We start from the raw sequence: 25357 nt of genomic DNA on the forward strand, positions 1-25357 counted from the left end.
ATGGCCCAAAGTGAACTGCAGATCCCGGGATCAGGTGGGTTGACAAAGGCTGGGTGAGAGAACTCATCTTTCCTGTCCCAGAGACAGAAACACAGGAGTTATCCCCACCTCTATTCATCACTGACAACATTCCCAATGTCTCAGACACTGTTGTTTGAAGCGATGATTGGAGAGAGGTAGAACCTAAACCTGAACCAGGTCAGAAAGGCTGGATGGGCAGAGCAGAGGGAGCAATGTCCCCACTGTTGTTTCAGCTCCTCACCCTAGAGACATAATATAGAACTACAGAATGGGAGACCCAAGAGACATTGTTGAATCAGAGGTCCCAGCCTCTGCCCTTGTGCCTGGTACACACCATGGGTGGTCTGGACATCATCCTTCACTGTGTCTCTTTGCATCCTCATCAGGCAAAAGAGGTGTTTGCATATCAATTTAGTCCTTGGGCATTGGTTGGGGGTGGGTGTGATTCTTGCCTTACATCTGGAATCTGAATTTGAACCAAGGATATGACAATGCCATAGGAAAAAGTCCCCCAGCATCCCCTCCACACTGTTGTTGTAACATTATCAATCCACCTAGGATTCCCTAACATGGGAGAACCACTAGTGAGAGAAAGAGCTGGGAACTTGGAGAGAACCAGGCTGCTCCTGACCTTCCCACATTAGGCTCTCTTCACTCCATGCATATTTGGAAGATGTCTATGTATGGTACTTTGTGTTTATGACAGGCAAAAATTTATTTCTAAAAAAGGAGAAATCGTGTGTCTTATTTTGGACCTCTGCAAAGATCAATGTGTTTGGAAATAGCAGTTTTTAGTTATGAGCATCTTTCACTGTTGAAACACAAACTAGGGTGTTGCATGACCACTCATGGGGCCCTGTAATCTAATGAGACCTGGTTCTCTCCTTCCATCTCCACACATTCGGCAAACCGGAAATCATCACGATTCTGAAACTCACCACCCAGCTCTGCCTATTCCATATAATAGGACAAGTGAAATTTTTACTATTCTGTACTTTTAGAGGAAGTCTTAAATTTTACTACTGTGATGATCCCTAAGCGCTTCTCATTGGCATTTTGTTAAATTATAATTTGTTAACGTTTACTTTCATTAGCAAATTATTCATATCTATCTTTAAAAAAAGAATTAGTTGTGTCTTAGCCTGACTGAGTGCATGAGAACTAGTTACAAGGTGCCATGAGACCAAAGAAAGATGCAGACACACCCAGGGCTGCACAGTGTGATTTATTGAGGACTCACTAACAGAAATATGGCCATATGGAGCACTAAAACCAATGGACCCTATGATTTGGATTAGAGGATATAGTTTATGTAGTAGTCAGAAAAAGTGACTTCATCCAAACCAGAAGGTTCCTGATTGAGCTCAAGATGACATTAAAGGTAACAAGCATAATCCTTGTGCTTACTGTGCCAGGACCTGTCATAGAGCTCCACATACCACTCTATAGATCTGTGCATAAATGCGGTGCACTGGGAACCATGTGGAGAAAGAGACCAGGGACACTGGGATGATGATGGTGGTTATGACTCAGGATGTCTGTGATCAGGTCAACATGAGTCCCTTCAGCATCAATAACAGACCTGTCAGTCACTGATTACTGAACTAGCAGAAAGAATCATGCCTGCTTCTTTGATATTTTCAAAAAGTTTATTATCAACTAATAAATACTTTTAATTGAAGCATTGTTGATCAACTAGACAATAATCACTTTAATTAGTTCCAGTTTTGATTATTATATGAATGTCCATTTATTTATATTACAGGCTGGAAATTACCTGTGAAGCATTGATTATTTGCTTGGGTACTGGGAAAAATGTCTTCTAATTCCATAGGATATTTTATTTGCATTAAAATCTGCTGTTTGTTTAGAGAAGCTCTGTAACACATTCTGAGGTTTTGGTATTCCCTGACCTTTCTGTCCTCTTTGTCTACAATCCCCAGGATTACAGAGTGGAGAATCTCGATGCATAGACATGAATGGTGTGGTCCTCGTGGGCTTCAGGATTCTGCTATTTGAAGTTCTGCACAGAGAAGGACAAAACATCCAGCTAAGATGTGAAGAAGAGAGATGACAATGCATATTGATGGGAGGGAGGGAGATGGCCATATGGCCATCCCTGGAGGTTCTAGAAAAAAATATAGGTCCAAGATGGAGAACTGTGTCTGAGAATGTGCAAGGAGCACCTCGGATTTTGGTGCAGAAAAACAAGTGCATGCTGGTGTGCAGAATTCTTTCCACACTATGCTTTGGCTCATTCCCATACCTTGCTGTGAACTTTTATGAACTGGCCCTCCTCTCCTCTCACCTGCACGACGTGTGGGTGAATCCCATAGGCCAGGTTTGGGTCTTTGACTTTGTTCATCTGCTATGTTGCTTCACTTTTGTTTAATATTTACTGTTTTCCTTATTATTAACTGCACTCCTATTGGACATTAATGAGATGATTTTTTTTTATCAGAAAACATGGATCATGGGTGAAATAACAGAAAAAAAACAGATTCCATGATAATAAAAATGCCTAAATGCAAAATGTCATAACACTCTGTGGACTCACAAATGCCCATCCTCTTGAGATGCTGATTCGATGGTTTCTCCAGAAATATAACAATTGTAGTCAGTACCCTGGTATTTGAATGAACAGTGGAATTCCTCTGGTTGTTGCAGGCAGGTACAAAAGAAATTAACTGTGTGTTAGCCCTGATCATCTTCTTGTAATCATGATGACTTCCGGAAGTTTTTTCTTTCCTTTTTGTCAGATAATTCAGATTTTCAATTTAGACAATCATGTTATCTGAATGGAAAGATGGTTCTATTATCCTTCTCACCTTTTTACCTCCTGTTTCCTTTATGTCTCTTCCTGCATTAGCCAGGCTTTCCAGTGTAATGCTGAAAAGGAGTAGACTGGGGTATGTCCTTGCCTTCTTCCTTGCTTAGTGGAAAATTTTATATTTCTCATGATGATGTATGTAGTAAATACCAGGCTTTATTGTATGTGAGTTTAACCAGATGTAGGAATTTCTCTACTCCTAATTTGCTGACACTTTTTATGAGGAATGGGATTAGATCACGACCAATGCTTTCTCTGCATCCACAAAGAAATTCTGTTGTCATGTAATGTTCCCTTTTAACTCTGTGGCTGTGACTGATCACATTAATTTGTTTTCAAATATGGAACTGACTTTACAACCATTGAGTAAATCTCACTCACTAGTGGAATATAGTTACTTTGCACAATAATGGATTTAATTTATAATGTTTTTATTCATGATTTTATGAAAGAACGTGTTTTGAGAAATGCATCCACAGAAAACTTTGTCATTATGTGATCATCGAGTGAACATACACAATGTCACATTGATCTGATGTCACAAATCTTATTGGGCTCACCATCACATATGAGATCTGCCATAGACTCAAACATCATTATGAGGAGTGTAAATATTTTTTGGAGGTTTTCCATCTGTGTTAATGAAAATGTTGGTCTATACTTTGTTTTCTCTAAGGTTTTGTCTGATTTGTGTATAGGATAATGCCGCCTAGAATGAATTAGGTTCAGTGGCCTCACTGCCTGGACCTGTGTGCAGTTTACTGCATGGGTTCAATCTCATCTTCTCCCTCTAGTATTTGAAAAGAACATTCTAGGAGATGGAGAGCCCTGTCTGAACTCCCTGTCAATCCCCTTCCCTGAGCCATACACATGGATACTCTGTTCTTGTCACAGCTCAGCATTTGTGTGAGTCTCATGCTCTGACTCCATGGAAGAAGGGGTCACTGTCCTAAGTTCTTAGCCAGACTCACATCCTGGAATTCTGACAGTCACCACCATGTGATGTGAGCAATTTGGGATGTCCTGCAGCCAGGGATTCCATGTGGGACGTCCCCAGACTATAGGTTCACAGGTCCTCACTATATGCTCACCACATAGTTCCAAGTGCATTCCAGATACTGGGATGCAGGACAGTTAACAAGGGAAAACAGAAGTCATCCTTCCTATACTAAAGACAGAAACACATGGGTAATACTGCCTTCATCCATCACTGGCACTTCTCTCCAGAGTTCAGAAACTGATGCTTGAAGTTGTGAATGGAGAGAGATGGAACCTAAAACTAAGGCCAGACACACATTCTGAATGGGCAGAGCAGAGGCATCCGGCCCTTTCTTAAGTTCCATTTCCTCAGCCCTGAACAAGATCAGGGATCTCCACAATGTGATAGCAAAGGGAATGTGTCATGTCTCTGCTCTCTGCATGCTTCTCATAGTGGCTCACCTCTCACTTCTTTATCGAAAAGCAAGAAGTGTTTGTCTCTCAACTTAGTCCTGGGGCATATAAGTGGGTGGGTCTCTTGCCTTCTACATTGGAACTAAGTTTGACCCAAAGCAAGTGTTGATGCCATAAGAAAAGGTCTGCCCACATCCCATCCATGCTACTGTTGTAACACAAACAGTCAACTCAGGATTCCTTCCTCTGGGAAGACTTACAGATGAACACAACCATTGATGAGAGGAAGAAGTAGAACCCCTGACAGAACCAGGCTGCTCCTGACCTTCCCACATGTGGTTCTCTTTTCTCGATGGCATATTTGGAAAATGTCTAAGTATGAAAGTCTGGATTCATGACAGATAGAAACTGATTTCTGAAAAAGGAGCAGTTGTATATATTATTTGGTACCATTCAAAGGCCAGTGAGTTGGGAAATAGCATTTTTGTTTCCTGTGAAACTTTCAGTGTGAAAATACTGACAAGGGTGTTGCATGCCCATCCGTGGAGTCCTCTTATCTACTGAGAACTCAAACTCTCTCCTCTCATGTACTGCCCATAGTGTGCAGGCAAGGAAATCATCAGAATTTTCAAATGTAGCACCTAGCTCTGCCCGCTCCATAGGGAAGGACAATGAGTTTCTTTATTGGTATAGTGAACGTGTACTCTGTGGAGTTTTTGTACTAAAATGTATATTGTTGACTTATCCATGGAAGAAAAAGTCAGGGGGAGGCATTGCAGAACAGTGAGAAAATGTCACTCCACATTCCTAGAAGGATGTGACTCAGCATCCCATCAAATACCCCAGATTCAATGCTCTTGCAACTCTAGCTGCTGCTTAACACAAGGTTGTATTACTAAGGAAAATCCACACATCCCTGACCATACAAGAAACTATAGGTCTGGCTGAAGTCTGTTTTCCAAGGGTCTTAGGGCTGAGGATCAGAGGTGCTTCTCCACTGTCATATGCAAGTCTGTGTCAAACCAGCTTCTGCCATGTGGTCTGCAGGTGAGGAGCTCCTCCATTGAGCAGGATGCCCTGAGTCGATCACAGTGATGGTGCATGAGGTGGAACTCTAATAGCTTTTGTGCTATTCTAGGGTGTTGGGGAAAATAAGGAGTTTCTCATTGTTGAATATAAATCTATCAGAATTCAGGATCTTGGTACCTTGATAAAAGCCCTAGGAGATCAGATTCCTGAACATGTAGAGATTGTCTATACAAAGTGAAGACATGTTCCACTGCACACATGTATAATAAGTAAAAAAGTTCCAAATCTATTGGGCCTCTACTGGAATTTAAGTACAGTGTGTGCCTCTTTGGGTGTGTGATCTCAATTCACTCATTAGGATCCTTGAAAGGCAGCTGGCTCAGATGCGGCCACACACAAGAGGAAACTTTGCAACAGATACAGGCTATAGAAAACCTGAGCCACAGGATCCAGCAGAGTCCATGTATGGAGCATCTGTGGCATGAGGCTGTGATAAGTCCCAGAATAGACCTAAAGGTTTAAGAGTCATACTGTGACATGTCTTCTGAGAGCCATTCTTCTTTGGGGAAGTGATTTCTGTATTTCTATTGAGCTCCACCTTAGTGGGAATCCCTGGATACACGTAGCCAAGTCATCATGGATCCAGAGGTGACCATCATGACCCACCCAATCCTAAATCGAACTCAACCATGGTCCATTGTCAGAGAAGTGGCTCATAAGACATTTAGCTGAAGAAGTTCCCAATGGTGTGTGGTATACAAAATAGCAAACTGAACTTCTGGGCAGAGCCAGGCTCTGTGACAACCTGGGGAAAACCTGTGAGCACATGGTTTCACTGGAACTTGATATCCAGAATATGTTCTGCATAAAGAGGTAAGCCTGCCACCATGGACAGACAAACATCACTGGCCTCACACACAATCAAATTCACATGCTCATCCCCAGAACCTATGACAGTGTTACCTTACCTGACAGAAAGGGGCTTTGACATTTAGCTTACATTAAGGAACTAGGAAGAAAGATTACCCACATGGTCTCAGTAAAACAACAAAGTCCTAGTAAGTGAAAGGGGCAGGCAGGGACTCATCATCAAAGATGGAGTTGAGAAGGTAGAGCAGAGTTGGTAACAATGTGCTCGTCTCTCAGATGGGTGGGACGAAGAGGCACAGGATGCACAGCCTGCAGGAGCTTCAAGAGGTGAGTGAGCAGACTCTGCCCTAGGCCTGTGTGGGACACAGTTCTGATTGGAGCTTGAATGTGTCCCAGAAGTCACCTTGCCCTTCTGACCTGGAGAAGAGTAATATAGTTATCTCAGTTGTTTTCAGACCCTGTTTGTTACAGCAGAAATAGGAAGGTAATATATGCTTTGTGTGTTCTGCGTGTGTGTGTGTATGTGTGTGTGTGATTGTGTGTGTGTGTGTTTACGACACTAAGTGCTGAAAGTTAGTGATTATGAAGCATGTCATTCTATGATGTACAATGTATATGAAGAACAAGAAGAAGATAAAACCAGATGGAAATGACCAGAGGTCACGGACATCACCATTTCTGTTTCAGGTGTCTGCCAAGAGACTGGTGTTTGCCACACCCCAGAGCTCCAGAAATGATAACAGGTTCCTATATAGTACATTCACATTTCCTGTGGGGCTCCTGATGTCACAACCATGTGAGAGGCACAACCTGCATTCTGAGTGGCCAGACATTACTTATCTGTCCATTGGTCCTACTGGGCACCTTATTCTTATCCATCTGTGCATCCCTGGTCAATACGAGAATACACTATGAAACCAAAACTCCTTTTTCTGATCTTCCTCAGTGAAATCTGAAAAAGGGAAGGGGATTCTCTAGTCTGGGAGGGATGCCACCCCAAAGCCAGGTCTTAAAAAAGATCCAAGAGGTTCAGGAGCATCTGGAGGCAGAGAACCTGCTCATTCTTCAGGTACAAACATTTCAAATGGAACTTTCTTCCAGAGTTGAGTCTGAACTCCATTACACGAGTGCTGGGAGGTGAGTTTGTCCTCAAATGTCTTATGTTCTTCCCCTTCACTGGGAAAAGCTGACACCCGGAGCATTGAGGATGGAAAACCTCAGGTGTGGCTGATGCTGGGTGTGCCTGAACACTCCTTCCTTGAGAGCTGCAATGGAGCGGGGATATCCTGAGACCCAGCTTTTGATTTCTTTGCAGAGATTCTCCCCAAATCTACCATCTGGGCTGAGCCAGGCTCTATGAACACCTGGGGTATGCTGGTGACCATATGGTGTGAAGGCAACCTGGAGGCCCAGGAGTACAACATGTTTAAAGACAAAAGCTCAACACCTTGGGACACACAGAAGCCTCTGCAGTCCAGCAACAAGGCCAAGTTCTCCATCATGTACATGACAGACGTAAATGCAGGGAGATATCACTGCAACTATCACAGCCCTCCTGGCTGGTCAGAGGACAGCGACCCCCTGGAGCTGGTGGTGACAGGTGAGAGGACACTCAGGGGTCCCAACATCTGGCTCTGACCCCAGGAATGGGGTCTATTGTCAGGGGGGCCCGTCTCACAGCCCAGGCCTGGAACTATATTGGAGATGTGAGCCAATTTGATACAATGACCCATTCTATCCTAGGATTCGACAGAAAACCCACAGTCCTGTCCAGACCTGTGGTGACCTCAGGAGGGAATGTGACCCTCCAGTCTGGCACATGGCAGGAATGACAGGTTCATTCTGACTAAAGAAGGAGAAAACAAGGTCTACTGGAACCTGGACTCAGAGACATCCCAGTGGGCAATTACAGGCCACTTGTGGGCCCTGTGACTCCCAGTCACAGGTGGATATTCAGATGCTTTGGCCATTACAAGAACCAATCTCAGGTGTGGTCAGCACCCAGCGATCCCCTGGAGCTCCTGGTATCAGGTGAGTTTCCTTAATTTTGACCCAATTACTTTTGAATCCCTAACACTTTTTAATGAGCCCTTTTCCCAGTGGGAGAGAAGCTGTGGCACCCTGAGTGAAAGACCCAGACTTGAGGGACAGTGTGGCAGGAATCTACTCTTTAGCCCCTGACCTGTCTTCATTCCAGAGATGTCCAGAAAGACATCCCTCAGGAACAAACACAGCCCTATTCTTGGTCCCTGGTGGGACCTTGACATTCCAATGTCACTCTGCATTTGGCTATGACAGATTTTCTGTGGAAAGAGGAGGAGTCATGACCTCACCCAGCAGCATGTCCAGCAACCCCAGTCTTGGCTCTCTCAGGCCAAATTCCCTCTGGGACCTGTGAGCAGCTCCCATGGGGGCTGGTACAGATGCATGATTCAAACAGCCAGTCCAATGAGTGTTCAGATACAAATGAACCCCAGGACATCCTAATCATGGGAAAGAACCCAGAAGGGTCAATCATAGACCAGACTGCACAGCCCATGCTGGTTGATCCCCAGAGGTGATGGCCAGGATGAGGTCTGTGTGCCTCAGAAAGAGGACATTGAAACTGTGTAGAGGTGGGGAGGGGAAGAGAGAAAAGAGAAGCACAAAGATGTTAATCCTCAGAGACATGCCTTTTGAGGTCTCAGCTGAGAACAAGGTTGGGCAGCCCTTCACCCTCCATCTTCACACAAGGCCAGCTCCCTGAGAGACTCTCCCTCTGAGTGCAAGGAGTGCAGCTATTCCCCACCCAGCCCTTCCACCCCTATCTCAGATCAAAGTGCTGAGTGCTCACCAGCACCAGGCATAATTCTCCATGCCTGCTGTGATCTCAGCACTCAGGGCACTACAGGTTCTCTGGGTTTCACAGCTTTTTCCCCTAACCCTTGTCACTACCTCAGTGACCCTCTTAACTGCTGGTCTCAGGTGATGAACCCCTGATCCTATCCAGTCTAAACTCAAAGGATCACTCAGGTCACTGGCCTCAGGATAGTTCATAACTGGGTTGGGAGTGAGGCAACTGGAGGGGGGCTCAGCCAGAGGGAGAGTGACAACTATAGGGGTAGGAATAAGGGGTCCTCCCAGGCATGTGCACCCCTATGTTTCATTGGAATCCAGAACATACTATATGGACATTGAGAATTCTTTGAGGAGACCACAGGGCAGATGTAGGGGAGTGAACAGAGATTGTGTCTTCAAGGGCAACCCCAATCCCTCACTCTACTTATTCACAGGACCCTCTGGGGTATCAACACCCCCATATTCAGGGCCCATATCAACTGATGGTAAGTCTCAGGGGCCTCTGTTCAGGAAGTTTCTTGGGTCCCCAGGCTGCCTGGAGACATCCCAGACTATCTAAGTCTTTGTTCCTGTGCCAGCTTTGCTTGTATCCAGGGGGTTTGGGGTTACATAGAAAAGTGGGTGAGGACCCCTAAACTATAGTTGCTCAGAGGCTGGGCTGCATGAAGGTGGGTCAAGAGAGAAACAGATGTTGAGGCTAAGCCTAAGAGAAAAGTGACTAGGCTGAGGTGAGGATCAGGGAGCCCCATGCTTCATCTCCCATGCATCCCCACAGTCTCAGGGGATCAGCCAATCACCCCCATGGTGTGAGGACTCCAGAGAATTAAGCAATGACGTCCATTAGGAGGTGGAGTATGGGTGGGAAGGGGCTGAGCTAGAGGGTTTGTGTAGAGTCCTGTGAGATGTTGACTTGGACAAGCCCCTCTGCCATCTGGGCCTCAGTTTCTCCAAGTATAAAGGAGCGGTTTGGACTAGACCTTCAAATTTCTTTCAGTGCTGACCTTGGCTGTGACCTGTTGGGGGAGGAGGCCACCCAGGGGAGATTCCAAGACCCATTTGTGCAGTGTACCTGTCCCTTCTGGAACAGTGAAGGTGTCATCGTGAAGCAATGGGGTACAAGACAGTGACAGGAAAATTCAGATTCTTTCCCTCTTGTTCAGGAGGCTCAGATCTGGTGCAGACTTCCAGGCTGAAAGTTAGATTCCCCAGGTCCAATCCGAACTCTGTTGCTTCCTGTGGGGTGACCTGGGGCAGTTGATTTGCATTCTGAGCCTCATTTTCCTCCTTTTTAAACTAGCTGGGATGGTGTGGCAATCCCATGTTACAGGAGTATGAGGGTCAGAGATTAAGGGTACTAATTACCCAGCATGTGCATATCACACAGTAGGTGGTCAGATAAGTGGCATTGTTCCTCATTCACTACATCACTTGTCCCAAAGAACTGCAGTTGTACCAGCTGGTTCTGATCAGGATCTCAGTGGCCTTCCTCCTGCTGCTCCTCCTCTTTCTCTACCACTTCTGGCATGGACATCAAGGGAAAATGCAGAAGGTCAGGTGAGCAGAGAGTGGGTGACATGATCCGCAGGTGTGAGTGGGCTTCCTCAAGCACTGAACAAGTTTGGGCTCAGGACACCAAATCACAAAACACCATCCATGTGGAGACAGAACAGTTGAGAAACCCTTCTGCAGAATCTCAGATCAGAGAACCTAAAACAGGAAATACTTGATCTTGTAATCAACAAGATCAACACTTGGTACATGTGAAAATTTCAGACATTCTCTGAGCTTTTCCACCTCAGCAACATGTGGACATAGGTCCAGTGTGTTTAAAGTCCCTGGCCTCCCCTGCAGGGGCCTGTGAGGTGGGCTTGCCCTCTGGCCTGAGACTCTTCCCTCTCATGCAGCCCAGAGTAAGGCTGACATCCATCATCCTGCAGGGGCCATGGAGCCAGCGTCCAGTTCCAGGGGACTGCAGAAGAAGTAATTCCTGCTGAAGGATGCAGACCCCCCCACCTGTGTACCATCTCTCACTGATACCTGATGCCCTTTTCTCCCCAGCTCCAGCCCAGCTTCTGAGGTCCTGGGAGAAAACCTTTGTCAGAAGAAGAAGGACCTGGGAGGCCAAAACTTGAGGGCTCAATACCACAGTGGGACGAATTGGGCTTGGGATGAGTCAGACTGAACCCCATAGAACCTTGTGACATCACCAGAAGATGACACCCAGTTCTGTCCCCACAGATGTAGCTGTGAAGGATACACAGACTTAGTACCAGGTGGAGTTGAACAGTGGGGTGAGACCCCCACAACCATCCATGGCTCCAGGAACATCTGTTGCCCAATTTCATCCAAGGAACACTCTCTGCCTTCCACTCATTCAGCACTATGAGACATCCATTCCTGATCCCTTTCTTCTGGGATCTCTTACCTCCACCTGCTGTGACCTTTCTTTCTCTGCTGGCTTTCTTGTGACCTCATGGTGCTCCCTCCTGTCTGTTTCTTGCCTCCTCAACCTCTGTCTGGCTGTTAGTCTGCTCCTGGGTCTCAGAAGCACACATGAGTAAATGATCCCCCAATGCACCTGAGGCCCCACCACTCCATCCCCCAGCCATGCACAGGAAACCCTATCTTGACTGGGCTCCTTGAAGGGGCTGCAGATGCAGCAGTGACTGGAAATCCCCTCTGCCCTAAGTTCACCTTGAGATTGGGAGACAACATCAAATAAATGCCACATATTGGGAGTGCAAGACTGTTAGTGAAAATGAAGCAGAGAATAGAGAGCTTTGGGCAGAGAGACCAGTGTGAATTACAAGGGTACTCTGATAAGTTGTCTTCTGAGAAGCATGGATGGAGAGAAACCATAAACATTGACTACAGCAGTGCCTGCCTGCAGGGAACACAGCAAGTACAAAGTCCTGGGGGAGGAACACACTTTTTCACACAGACTTCTGTGGCTGGAGCCATGTGAACAAGGGTCAGAGTGTTAGGGTGACAGCTCAGAACTATAGGAAGAAATTTGTCTGAAGTTCAGAGGTCTTAGGAAGTTCCTGAATAGCCTATCATGAATGACATAATCTGATTAAATTTTGAAAGTATCACTTGGCCCAGCATGGGGAAAACTGGCTGAGGAGATCCAGATGGCACCAGGAGGGTCTGTCTCTGTCTCACTGTCTCCTTGCTGCAGGTAACACCTGAGGAAGACCTCCAGGGGATGACCTGCATCGAGGTGAAGCACTCCAGACTAGGAGGGGAAGGGCTGCCTGTCATTCCCTGATGTCAGGGGAATTCCTGCACACAAAGGACACACTGGTAGATAGGGACAAGCAGGTGTACACTCAATTGGGTCTTGTTTTCCCCAGGCCCTGGCTCCCCAACACCATGTGTGCACCTTCCCTCTCACTCTCTCCCCTCCAGGCTGCTGCTCCTAAGGGTCCTCAGGAAGTGACCTATGCACAGCTGGCACTCAGACAAGGAAAACTGCACTTCCTTCCTCCCAGTCAGAGCAGCCCAGCTGAGACCAGCGAGCTTACTGCTCTGGCATCCATCACCCCAGGGAGACCATGAATCCTCACTCCCTGGAGGATCCTCAGAGGACATGGAATCTGCCCTGATGGACATTGACTGAAGAGCCACACATCACAGATGTTTCACCTGGCACTAGGAGCCTCCAGGAACTTGTGGGTCTAACCTGATTAGGCATTCAGAGATAACTTATATCTTTATATTTGAAAATAAAACAAAAGAAGGTTTATAAACAATGAGTGATGTGAGAAAACAAAACTGGTGAATGAAGGTTGAATTGGACAATCATATAACCATGTCACATTAAAATATAATGTTGGATATTTCACATGCATTAAGAAATAAAGAAAATTTTAAAACCTTACAATTAAATGGTCCTATCATATTGAGAATATAGAAAGAGAATAGCAATCTCTTCTGAAAGAAAGTAAGGGAAGGAAATAATGTGATAGAGTAGCTACTAATGAGGATGAACAGACATACAAATAAATATAAATAATATCCAAAAAGTTCATGCTTCAAACATTAATGACATTTATAATTCTCAGTCACAGTGACCAAGAAAGGGAGAAAGCAGGTAACATTTCCACAGAAGAATGAGACAGAGCACATATTCATATAAATAAACAGTGTTATGAACATTTTATGTTCACACACTGAAAATGTAAACAAAAGGAAATATTTTCCACATTTAGCTTACAGAATAGACATAAGAATAAATAGAAGATGTGGATTGTTTTATAAACCTTAACAGCAGTCGTGCATGACTTCATGAAAGGGATATGTTCTTATAAATGTGACTTTCATCTATCTTCATTGTGTGAAAGTCACAGTTACACAAACCCGATGGCAGAGCTCACTGCACACAGAGGAAATATGGTGTAGCCCAGAGCTCCTAAGATGCGAACATGCACAGATATTATTATGAACGCTGCTGAAGACAGAAACACAGAAGATGGTAAGTTCCAGTATTTCTAAAAGTATCTAAACACAGAAAATGTTGACTAAAAGTCCTAGATGAAAGGAATTTTCCAGCCCCATAAAAACCTTGCAGGACTTCCATGCTAAACATTGTCCAAATTTGTTATATGGCATGTGACTGTACAATGACTTGGTAATGAAAAATTCCACCTTAACTCCAATATAGGACCCTTCATTGGTGATGTCTTCTAAGTATTTATGCACTTTTGAAACACAAGCAAATACACATACAAATGCAATATACAACCCAAACTAAACAATCCCTGAGAAAGAAAAAAGAGGATATATACCAAAACACATTCCAACAGGCAATGAAAAAAATGAATACAAATCTTCGAAAACAAAGTACAATATTGGAAAGTCATAAGAAAATGTTTCCCATGAACTTAGCTGTAAATCCTAAAAAATATCACAACTACCCTTCACTCTACATAAAAAAGACAGTAAGGACCACACTGGATTGTTGGATTTGCTAATGGAAAACAGGAACAGATTAATTTTAAAACCCAATCATTATTCTTTAATAACCTAACAGAGATCACTTAAATTTTCCATTTCATTCCAAGCAAACAGATCTTTGTTTTTACACATGTAACATGTCTCTTTGTACATTTTTATTAGCATATATGACTTGTACAGGGGTTTCATTGTGACATTTTCATACATGATTACAATATATCTTGGTTCAGTTCAGTCTACCATCACAAATCTTTTTTAAATTACACACAATGCAAAACCTTCATTGCAGAAGCAAACACATTCATACATAAGACAATTTCCTTCATTAGAGAGCTTTAAGTTCAGGCATGAAAGTTTTCCCCTTGAACACAAATTTGATGGTACATATAGAGGTAAGATTGGCCCCCAAAGCTGTGTTCCACCCAGAAAGAAACTAAGTAAACCCTGGCTGCAAGCATGGGAGGACTTCCTTCACCAAAGGTATGAGAGAAAAAGACACACTTCAGTACCAGTGATGCTGATGAGAGTGAATAAATGAATGAGCAGAGGTTATTGAACATAAACTTTGATTTTTCTCCACAGAATTGCTTACTTACAGAAAAGAAGCACCATTCAAAAACAGTATCACATATCACTGTGTATGTCATTTTATAGGAGATAAAAATTTATTGATATAGCATGGTACAGGAGAATCTCTGAAAGAAAGCAATACTGGATGCCTTAGAAATAAAATGCTACCAAGCCAGGTATCGGTGGCTTACACTTATTATTCCTAGCTACTTGGGAGACTGAGATAAGGAAGATCTCAGTTCACAGACAGCCCAGGAAAATAGTTTGTGAAACCACATCATCAAAATAACTAGAGGAAAATTTGTGGTGTGGCTCAAGTGTAGAGCGCCTACATTGCAAGCCTGAAATCCTGGTTTCAAACTCCAGTCCCAATGTCGTCACATGGGATAAACACACTGTGTCTTAAACAACAGATGCTGGCAAACCAGCTCTCAATAAAATCAGTGTTTGGTGCTTTTGCCAATGTCAGTGATGTACACAACTCCCTTCCTTCACTAAATCCAGGTGACAGTGTTCCATTATTGCATGAAGAGTTGAAGTGATGCACAAAATTGATTTCTCAAGCTTGTATGGGACAGTGGCAGCCATCTCATTGTCAGTCTCCTGTGTGCCTATGTCTTCTTTTATTTAAAGTTATGACAACACCATGTTGCACCATTTCAGCACAGTTTCTGAGTAGTTAGGATACCAGAATCCTAGGACATCAACATTAAGGGGGAAAGAAAAAAAGAGCAACATCAACTTAGGGAGAAAGTTGATCACAAACAATTCCAGTCAATTATTATGTATTACAATAACCAATTGTTCTATGGTGATACCTAATTGATTATCACTTGTGGGAATTCATTGCAATGATCTACTTTAAAGGAGGGGATGCTCTTCTATGATGTTTATTCTCGTACCATGGATGAATGAATCTGACACTCACAGGAAAATCTATAGCAGTGCCTTTCATATTGGAAAAAATCTTCCAAAACCAATCAGGCTCCTAAAAATGAATGCTAGTCCTTTATATCCATGGTGAAATATTACATGAAAAGTTAACACACTAACTCTAGAGCAGAAATGGAGACCAGTCTTAAAGCATGATGCTGAATTAACATAGGATGGTTTAAAAGTGTGTGAGAGAATATGCTGTTTCCATAAATTCAAACAAAGACAATACTTATCACTTAGGAAGGAATAAATATGTTTGACCTTAAATAAAAAAAGAGGAAATCCCAAGTGATACTAAATGGTGCTGACATAAGAGATTCATTTAAAAGTTGTGTTTAAGAGGAAACCTTGGGGACTGATGATTGCTAATGACATGGGCACGGATGTTTATTGGTGTTCACAGTAGCCAAGCTATGGGATCATCCTAGGTGCTCATAAACAGATGAATGGATAAAGAAAATTTGGTATATAAACAGAATTGAGTTTCATTCAGAAATAAGATATCATGTCACTTTTCTGGAAAATGGATGAACTGGAGACTATCACATTAAGTAAAATAAACCAGACCCAGGAAGTCAAATACCACTTAGTTTTTCTCACATGCAGAATCTATGCTTTTAAGACATGAAAGAAGAAGGGATGATTTTCAAATGAGGAGGAGTAACAAGAGAGGATAATTGGGTAAAAATAATCAGAGTACTTTATATAAAAAGCATGATGATGAGACCCAATATTTTGTACAATTAATATATATAAATAAAACAAATATATAAACAATCTAAATAAAAGTACAAGAAAAGCTTTTGATTGAATTACAAAATTTGATCATTCTCAAAAAAGAGATTGGGTCTAAGATGTGCTTCAGCTCCATCCATAGTACATGCTGAGAAGAGAAGGCTGAATCTGAACAATTTCCAGGAAACCATCTTCCTCACTCAGCCCCATGGAAGGCAACAATAGCCTCTGTGTGTCACCTTTCCGTGATGTGGTCAACTGGCGAATCAGATGAGCTGGGCCCCTCACAATATCCTATGCACTTCTGCTGACCTGCCATCCCTATCATGAGGGTCAGCACCATGTTGCCCACACTCATCACTGTGCTGTGTCCTGGTGAGTCCTGCTGGGAATGAAGGATAGGGAGCATTGGGGTGGAAATGTTGTCCTGGTAGTCTGGCCCTGGCTCAGAAGAGAGCACTGCTTCCACAGTGTGGATGGACAGTGGAGGCAGAGCTGACCTTTAGAGCAGGGTTCACTGCCAGAGTTCACACCAGGAAGGGACAAAAAGGATACAGCCTTTGGGTTTTGTAAGTACATGCATCATTCATCATGACTCTTTCTTTCCAGGATTCTTCCTGATCCAGAGGATCTGGGCACAAGTGTGTGAATCTGTCCCCAAACCTTAGGTCACCATCCACCCCAAATGGAAACATACTCCTGTACAGGAAGGCAGACCGCACAGGGTCAGGTCTGGTGGGTTGATGATGGAAAGCCTTGTAGATGAATCTCTTGTGAAATGGAAAGAGGGGTCCTGTCAACCTGGGCCCTGACTGTCCCAGACCCATCCAGCCATTCAGCAGATAAATAAGACAGTTTCCAACTTTCATTCTAAAAAAACAAATGAAAAGAAAGCCTCTAATTGTAGTCACTTCTTACCCATCCCACATATATTTTTAGGTCTTTATTTAACAAGTATGACTTTTTAGATTGTGTATAACTTAACAAATGATTGAAGTTATTGTTTTCCTGTTTTAATTTCATGCTGCACATCTGAACTGGATCAACCATTACACTATTAGTGGTTCACTCTATATACTTTTTATACTTTTTTACTTTATTATACTTTTCCAAGGGGGGGGATTATGCTTTCAGAGTGTCTCGTGTTTTACTGACATCCTTTCCTTTGAGTTTAAAGAATGCTCTTTAGCATTTCCTGTGAGACAGTTCTGGTGGTGATGAAATCCCTAGTGTGTTTTTCTGAGAAAGTCTTATCACTCCATCATTTCTGAAGGACAGCTTTGCTGGGGTCATAACTCCTGGTAGGCATTTTCCCTTCAGTCCTTAGGATACATCATTCCTTTCTGTCTTGGCATCTAACGTTTTTCTCAGATGTCAGACACTAGCCACGTTCAAATTCCTTTATGTGTGCTTAGCTTTTCTTGGATTCCAGGATCCTCTCATTGACTTTGACTTTGATGGTTGGGTGATAATATTAATTGGGCCCATGTTCCTTGGATTGATTTTCATCTGTGTCCTTTGATGTTCTTGTCACTGGATGTTTGTATCTATCTTGTGGTCTGGAAATGTTTCTCTTATTATATCTCTAAATAACATTTCTTCTCCTTTGTTTTCTCAACTCTCACTTGAATTCTAGTGACAGAAATTTTCCTTGTTTGATGCTATCTAGTAAATTGTGTAATTTTTGTTCATTTCCTTTTCATTTGTTTGTTTGGTTGCTGTGGCTGATCATCTGATTGGGTAATTTCAAATGTCAGGTCTGAGCTCACTAATGCTTCTGTCTGACCAAGTCTATTGCTGAACTTTTCTATGTTCCTTTTAAATTTAAAATGTATCTATACTCTTTCTTCTTTTGTTTCTAGTTCATTGTCAAACTACTTGTGCTCTTCAATAATTTATTTGCAAATGGCAATGAGCTTTCTATCTGTACTCTCCCCTAGCTCCTTGACCTTCATTAAGAGAATTACTCTGAGTTATTTCTGGTTCTCTTACTGGAGCTTATTAGTTTCTTTTCTCTGCTCATATTTCCCTGATTATTCATAGTCCTGTGTCCTTACATTGACACCTGAACACTTGAGGAGGCGACCCCTTTCTGGCTTTTTCAAAAATATTTTTGTGGTTATAGACCTTTATCATTTAGTCTTGCCTGGGATTCTAGATGGGCCAGATATCTGAAACCCTGGACAGGTAGGCCTTGGTGTCCAGTTCTCTATCTGGACTAGTTTCATCCCTATTCTCTAATGACAAATGTCATTGCTGGCTGTGCTCTGAGCTCCAGAGATATGACTGGCTGTTCTCTGCCACCAGGTGTGATTTCTGAATGGGCTCTGTGATTGTCTATGACTGAGGATGGTTGACAGAATGTCCTCCCTGGCTGAGAGTCACTCTTGGTTGGAGTTTCATGTTGTTGGCTCTTTTCTCTTATGAAGCATCTACATTGACTTAATGTAAGCCATATTCCAAGATTTATGCACTGGTCATTGTGAGCCCCACCAGTATCTCCAAATGGCCCTGGGTCAGCCTGCCCTGCCAATACCCACAGAGTTTCCCATGCAAGCTTCCTGTAAAAGGTTCCAAAGTTGTAGGGAAGACAAACATCTGCCTCTAACTCACCCTTCCCAATATGTAAACCACGGACACAGGGATTTCTATCATGCAGCCCTGTACAGGACAAGAAAAAGGGGCAGTGTGTTGCAAGAGTATCACTCTACTTCCTGTTCTGTTGAGGTTTTTCCAAATTCTGTAATCTAAGGCTGTCCAGGACTTCCCTCCAATTTCTAGGATATTCTCTACGGTATTTTTGCCTTTGTTTAATTGGACTTCTTTTGGGAGTTATTGTGAAAACAGAGAAGTCCCATTGCACCCTCTTGCTAACATCACTTCATACTTTACATTACTTCATTTACTGGCATCCTGCCCACTATGCCATCTTATTTGACTTGTTTTGGCAACTTATTTTGCATGACCAAAATCTGGGAAGCTCCTCTTATTCATTTTTTTCCTGTTTTCTTCTACAAAATTGGATAACAGGAGGGTGAAATTGTCCTGCCCTGGGGGGCAGTGGTACCAGTGGGAGGCGGTGGTGGCTGGAATATGGCATAGGATGGTAAATATGGCTAAAAAATATGTACACATGTATGTAAATGTAAAAATGATACCTGTTGAAACTATTCCAAGAACAGGGTGGGCGGGTATATGAATTCAAGTATGATATATTTGATACATTGTAAGAACTTTTGTAAATGCCACAATGTAACCCAACCCAGCACAACAATAAAAATATTCTCAGACAACATATTTAGTTGTAGGAAGAAATGATATGTCTATGTGATGAAGGGAATGTCTTCTTGTAGATGTGGGCATCCCTCATTATATATGTATGAAAACAGCGTAATGAAACCCACTAAAATTGTTAAAATTGGGGGCAGAGAAGACTGAGGAAAAAGAGTGTGGAGTTCTTGTGGACAGAGACAGACTTCATGAAGGTGTTACCAGCAGAGACAATGAACAAGGTCATGACTGAAATCACAGGTCCCAGAACAATGCAGAGGAGTCATAAATGGAATATAGTAACAGATAGCCATGCACCAGACAGCAGGGTCTTCTACTCCGATGTTCTTCAGAGTTCTGGGACAGTTCAGAAGCTGGGATTTCATTTTATGTTCATCCTCTCTTCTCTACCAGAAGAACCAGACATGTCACAGATCTGACATTAGTTTAAGGCTGAACTGAGCTCTCAGACTGATTCCCCATGTATCCTGAGGCCTTAGCCCAGGTGTGAACCTCAGATGTGGCTTCATTTTAATAATTCTTTATTCCATGAGGTTGAATCATAATTTGTCCCAGTATAGCATGGTTTTTGGTGAAGGAGCCGAACACCAGTGCCTGTGTCTTATGTGTTTTTTATGTCTCCTGTTTTCCCAGGTCCATGTTCCAAAGTGACCCCAGATGTTATAAGTTGACTGAGGATAAAGATACCCAATGATTGAAAAACAGACCTGATGAAAATCAAAGACATAGAAACATGCATGCAGGCACACACAGAATGAGCCAGGAATGTGGAGCTGAATGAAAGACTCAGAGCAAGAAAGGGAGTATAGGGGGTAGGGAAGTGGAGGGACTGACATGTACTGACAAAAAACAGTCCTAAAATTCATTGCAGACCCACAATGGTTCATCCTAGGATGACTTCCCTCTGGGTCCTGTGACCCACAGAGGGATCTACAGATGCTATGGCTCCTTCAATGGCACTCCCTATGCCTGGTCATCCCCAAGTGACCCCCTGCACCTTTCTATCACATGTGAGCGAAGCTCATATCTGTCCCATGTCTTGTGACTCAAACTAACCGAATGCTAAAGTTGTATTTGAGGAATATTATGCTGATGATGGAAATAAACAAGCACAGAGAAGCAGAGAGAGGAAAACAGAGACTGAGTATGACAGAAGACATCAGGGTGCAGAACATCAGACAGGACTCCTCTAATCCCTTCTCATCTTGCATAGAGGCCATCACTGGGGTGACTATGAAGCCAGGCAGATAAAAGAAGAGGTCAGAACAGGTCAAGGGAGAGACTGGGCTCAGTTTGTGGAGGTCAGAGGTGGCATCAGCCCCCTCACCTTAGTGCATTTCCCAGGATGCCCTCCTAACCTCTCAACCACAGTGATCTCTCTACCAGCATCTCCTGTCTTCTCCTCACAGATGAGGTCTCAGGGAAGGAGTCATTTCCACTGTGGACTCTAAGAAGGGTATCCTGTGACTCTCAAGACTTAGAATTAGGGGGAAAAGTGAGTTATAGGTCCTGACTAACCTCAAAATAGCCTCCATAGGGTGGAAGACAAGCTGCCTGATTGCCCACCTCTCTTTCCTGTCCTGTCCTCTTTTCCAGCAAACTCCGAAAGCAGGGGCCCTTCACGCACAGAATCAGACTCCAAAACTTGTGAGCCAAGCATGCTCTTCTCCCTGCTGAGGAAACCTAGGAAACAGAAGCCTTGAGTTAGAGTGTTGGCTCAGCCACCTTCCTGCTCTGTTGTCTTGGCCTTGTCATCCTCGCTCACAGATCCCCAAACACTACAACAGCAGAAGGGCCTCAGAAAACACTCTGAGATCTAGTTCCCTACAGCCAAGACTTCCTAATTTCCTCAAAGAGGAACAGGAGAGTAAACAAGATCACCTGCCTAGAAAAATAGCAGCGTTGATTCTAGCTCTGATATTAACCAAAGAAGAGAAGAATGAGAAAGGAAGAAGAAACTGTTGAAGGAGTTCTTAGAGAAATCCCATTGACCAGGGAATGAGCTTCTGTCTGCCAGGATGCAACTGTGGTCCAGTCAGTACAGTGAGATCCTTGCAGTAAGACAGATCCAGGTACACACACACACACACACACACACTTTCATTAAACTCATTCCACTGCTGTTCCTTGAGCTGGGTATGAAATGTTTATCTTATAGTGCCAATATAACAACTTTCTGCAAGTTCAGTGAATTAAAACTATTCAGTTTCAAAGACTATTTTATTGCTCTTAAGCTTGGAATTCAGAAATAGGTCTCAGGGGAATAAAATCAAGTCACCAACAGAGACTCACTCCTTGCTGAGATTCTAGGAATGAATGTGTTTTACTGTAGTTGAGACTGGGTGGCAGAAAAGCAGCCTGGACATTGCTCCTCCTTGTGGAGTAAGGAAGTCTAAAGTCTTGACAGGCAGCTGGATGTCTACAAAGCCCAGTCTCTGTTTTCCTTAACACTGGAGATGGGGGACTCCTTACCTGGCAGGAAGAACAGAGAGGCCGATGGGGCCCTGCCAGTGCCCCTTGGCTCCTTCACAGGAGCACTGAGCTGTGCACCAAGTGGAGATTTTTGTGGTCTAGTCACCTACAAACGTTGCCTCTTTCTATTGTTCCTCTCAGGACTGAGTTGTCATGTGAATTTTAAAAAGGACACAAATATTCAAACCATAGCATGCAGAATCTGTAGTTAGAAATACTCAGCTACCTAACTAACATTTCACTAGAATGTTTTGCGAGGTTTATTCTTTGGGTTTTTTGTTTGTTTGTTTGTTGTGGGACTGGAATTTGTAATCAGGCTTCAACACTTGCAAAGAAATGACTCTACTGCTTGACTCCATTTTGTTCTGGTTGTTTTGGAGATGAGGTCACATGAATGATTTGCCTCTATTGGCCTCAAAACATGATCCTCCCTTTCTTACCCTACCAAGAAACTTGAATTATAGGAATGAGCCACTGAGGCCTGGTTGCCAGATTTTTTCTTTTTTTACTTGTTAGTATATTATAGTTGTAGGGTGTGGGGGGTACATGGTGACATTTATATAACTGCTCACAATATATCTTAATTAGTTACACCCCCTCCATCTTTCTCCTTTATTCACTCTTCCCTACTCCTTAGAATAACATTGTTTTATTTGCACACACAAATACAAATTACTTCCACCATATTCACATTTCTTTACCCTTTCCTTATGCCCTCCCCTCCCACTGGTACCCACCATTGGACAAGACCTGTTTTACATTTCTGTCCTTCATTAAAAAAAAGAAACCTTGTTAGTTTTTGAGTTACACAGGAGGTTTCATTGTGACATTTCCATATATGCATGTATTCTACCCAAATGCATTTACAATCCAGGAAATCAGAAGTATGCTAATGAGCTCTACTTAAAAATACTATTTGATAAAAATATATGCATTGAGTGTTGGTATGTAATACACATGCACACATAATAAGCGCACACACACATCCTATTGTTTTACTACCTCCATGACTGGTTAATGAGAGGTTAAATGGATGGTGAAGATTCAGGGAATTGGCTGGAGTGGGGCTCAGGGGAGACTGTCCCAATTGTCACCCCTTTTCCTCCTGACTTCTAGCATCTGTGAGGACCAAGCCCTCACTCCTGTACCCTGAGTTCTCAGCTGGTAACAAAGTGGAAACTCATCTGCAGGAGAATCAGCTTATGGTCCTGCATCATGAAGTGAACAGAGAGCACACAACTGCTTGTTATTTCAGGATTAGAGAAATTTTTTCTACTCTCCAGACACAGATTAATTGCTCCTCAATGACTCATAAAGGAGAACTGGGGTAGAGCATGTGGGGGAGGGGGGCAGGAGGGAGAAATGACCCAAAAAATGTGCACTCATGGGAATAAACGAACAATAAAAAATTAAAATAAAATAAAAAATAAATAAGTAAATAAAAGAATACACATAATACATGATCCTAGAAGAGCCCAATGAGGAGAACTGAGAGGACCCTGCTACATTAGGGAAAGGGTTCATTCAGTACAAATGAAGTTATGATATGAGGAGAAGACATAAGATTTTGAAGCTCAGGGGAAAGTCCCAGGTCCTTAAACACGTCACAGGTCCTACTTCTCTGCTTTGGTTCTCAGGAGCAGCTCAATCCTTAGCCCAACATGCAGAACATCAGACTTCATCATGGGAGATTAAGGAGAATTCTCATTTATGGGACTCAGAGGGTCAGGTCCTTTCCAGGAGGCAGATGCCCCAAATGGATGTGCAGGGATCCTGGGGTCTTTTGGACTTCCCCATCCTCCACGTCCTCTTTGCCCACAATCCCCAGACTCAAAGTTCCAGGATTACACAGTGGAGAATCTCATACATGTGGACTTGACTGGGCTGGTCCTCGTGGTCCTTGGGATTCTGTTATTTGAGGCTTAGCACAGCCAGAGAAGGACACAAGGTACAAGGAGGAAGTGAACAGGAAAGAGACCAGGGCACTCAGACTGGTGGAGTCCTGGAGATGAATCCTACAGGAGAAGGTGGTTCTGGGAGAAAATGTGGAACATAAAATTGGATGAACTGTCTGCTCCAAATCATTTGGGATGACACGGCTGAGATAAGGGAATTTCTGGATTTTCTGTGTAGAGAACTCTACCTCTACTAAATTGTGAGTTGTAGCTCAAACAGTAGTGCACCTGCTTTGAAAAGCATGAAGTCCCGAGTTTAAATCAGAATCCTAACCAAAAAAGATCCTCCATTTGTGATGACATGGTGTTGTCTCTCCTGTACCCATTTCAGATGGACACATTTGTGTTTGATGGGACCACCTAGTGGACAAGGAAAACCACACTCTGATAAAATCAATGTTTTAAAAATGTCCTTTTCTGTGACATTTGTTGATTTCTGTTGTGTGGGTCATCCCTGTACCAAATTCCAGGTGCCAGTGTGATGTCAATAGATGTGGAGTTGAGAAGTGAGCTGCAGACGTGTCTTTCCTAAGGGAGTGTGAGGCAGTGGCACCATGTCTCTCTAGCATGCTCAATGTGTGCATATATTCCTTCTGTTTGTGATAAATTATGCCCTGATGTTTGGCCATGATTTCAATGAAATAATATACAAAAAAACCTATCCTTCCCATATAGAGGAAAATGAAATTAGGAACATCCTATTTGGAGACAGTGATGAGCACATAAAATCATCATGCATTAAAGATTCGTAGAAATTGGCTAAATCAATTAACGGAGTAGATTGGCATCATACATTTAATAGGAAGAGAGTCACCAGCATTGTTCGGAGGTATACAGTCTAGATAAAAATACACACATATGCACCAGGATGCAATCACAAAAATATTGACAGGAATGCTGTTCATACTGACAAAACCTTTGCAGCACAAAATTCTATCTAGCGACGACCAAAGAAATTGTGGTATGATATATGCATATTGAAATACTACACACAGAGAAGAGAAAACATATGAACAAAAACTGAAAACAAGATTGAGAATCAATTTTCAAAATGGTTGTGAGTAAATGAAATATAAACTGAAGGCCTGAACAGGTATTCCAATACCAACGAAAAGATACAGCATTTGCTATTTTGGAAGGCATTCCCAACATAAACCCTATGTTTAAAGGAAATGAAAGAATCCTATGTAATTTGTTACAGTGGTAACATCAAGGTGGTATGAGGAGGTTGTGTTGAAGGTGAAGCAACAGGGGCTGCTAGAATGCAGGTGAAGCTCTTGCAGGCTTTCGTTTGATGTCTCTTAGTGCACCTGTTACTAGAGGCCGTAGTGCATTTCTATTTTGTAAGCTACATTGATTGTGCATATAACATCCAGTTGGGGTTGAAGTAAGCTGGGAATTTCTGCAGCCCAAGTATGTATTAAACATCTAGTTGTACACTATGGTTTCCTAATAACAT

At 43.0% G+C, this 25357-nt stretch overlaps 1 pseudogene; it reads left to right on the forward strand.

Annotated features, from left to right (window-relative positions):
* On the forward strand, positions 1-23908 carry LOC109703377 (leukocyte immunoglobulin-like receptor subfamily A member 5; annotated as a pseudogene).
* Positions 23909-25357: the final 1449 nt, after the last annotated feature.

The sequence above is a fragment of the Castor canadensis genome, chromosome 16 (genome assembly GCF_047511655.1).
Source record: "Castor canadensis chromosome 16, mCasCan1.hap1v2, whole genome shotgun sequence".
Taxonomy (NCBI): Eukaryota; Metazoa; Chordata; class Mammalia; order Rodentia; family Castoridae; genus Castor; species Castor canadensis.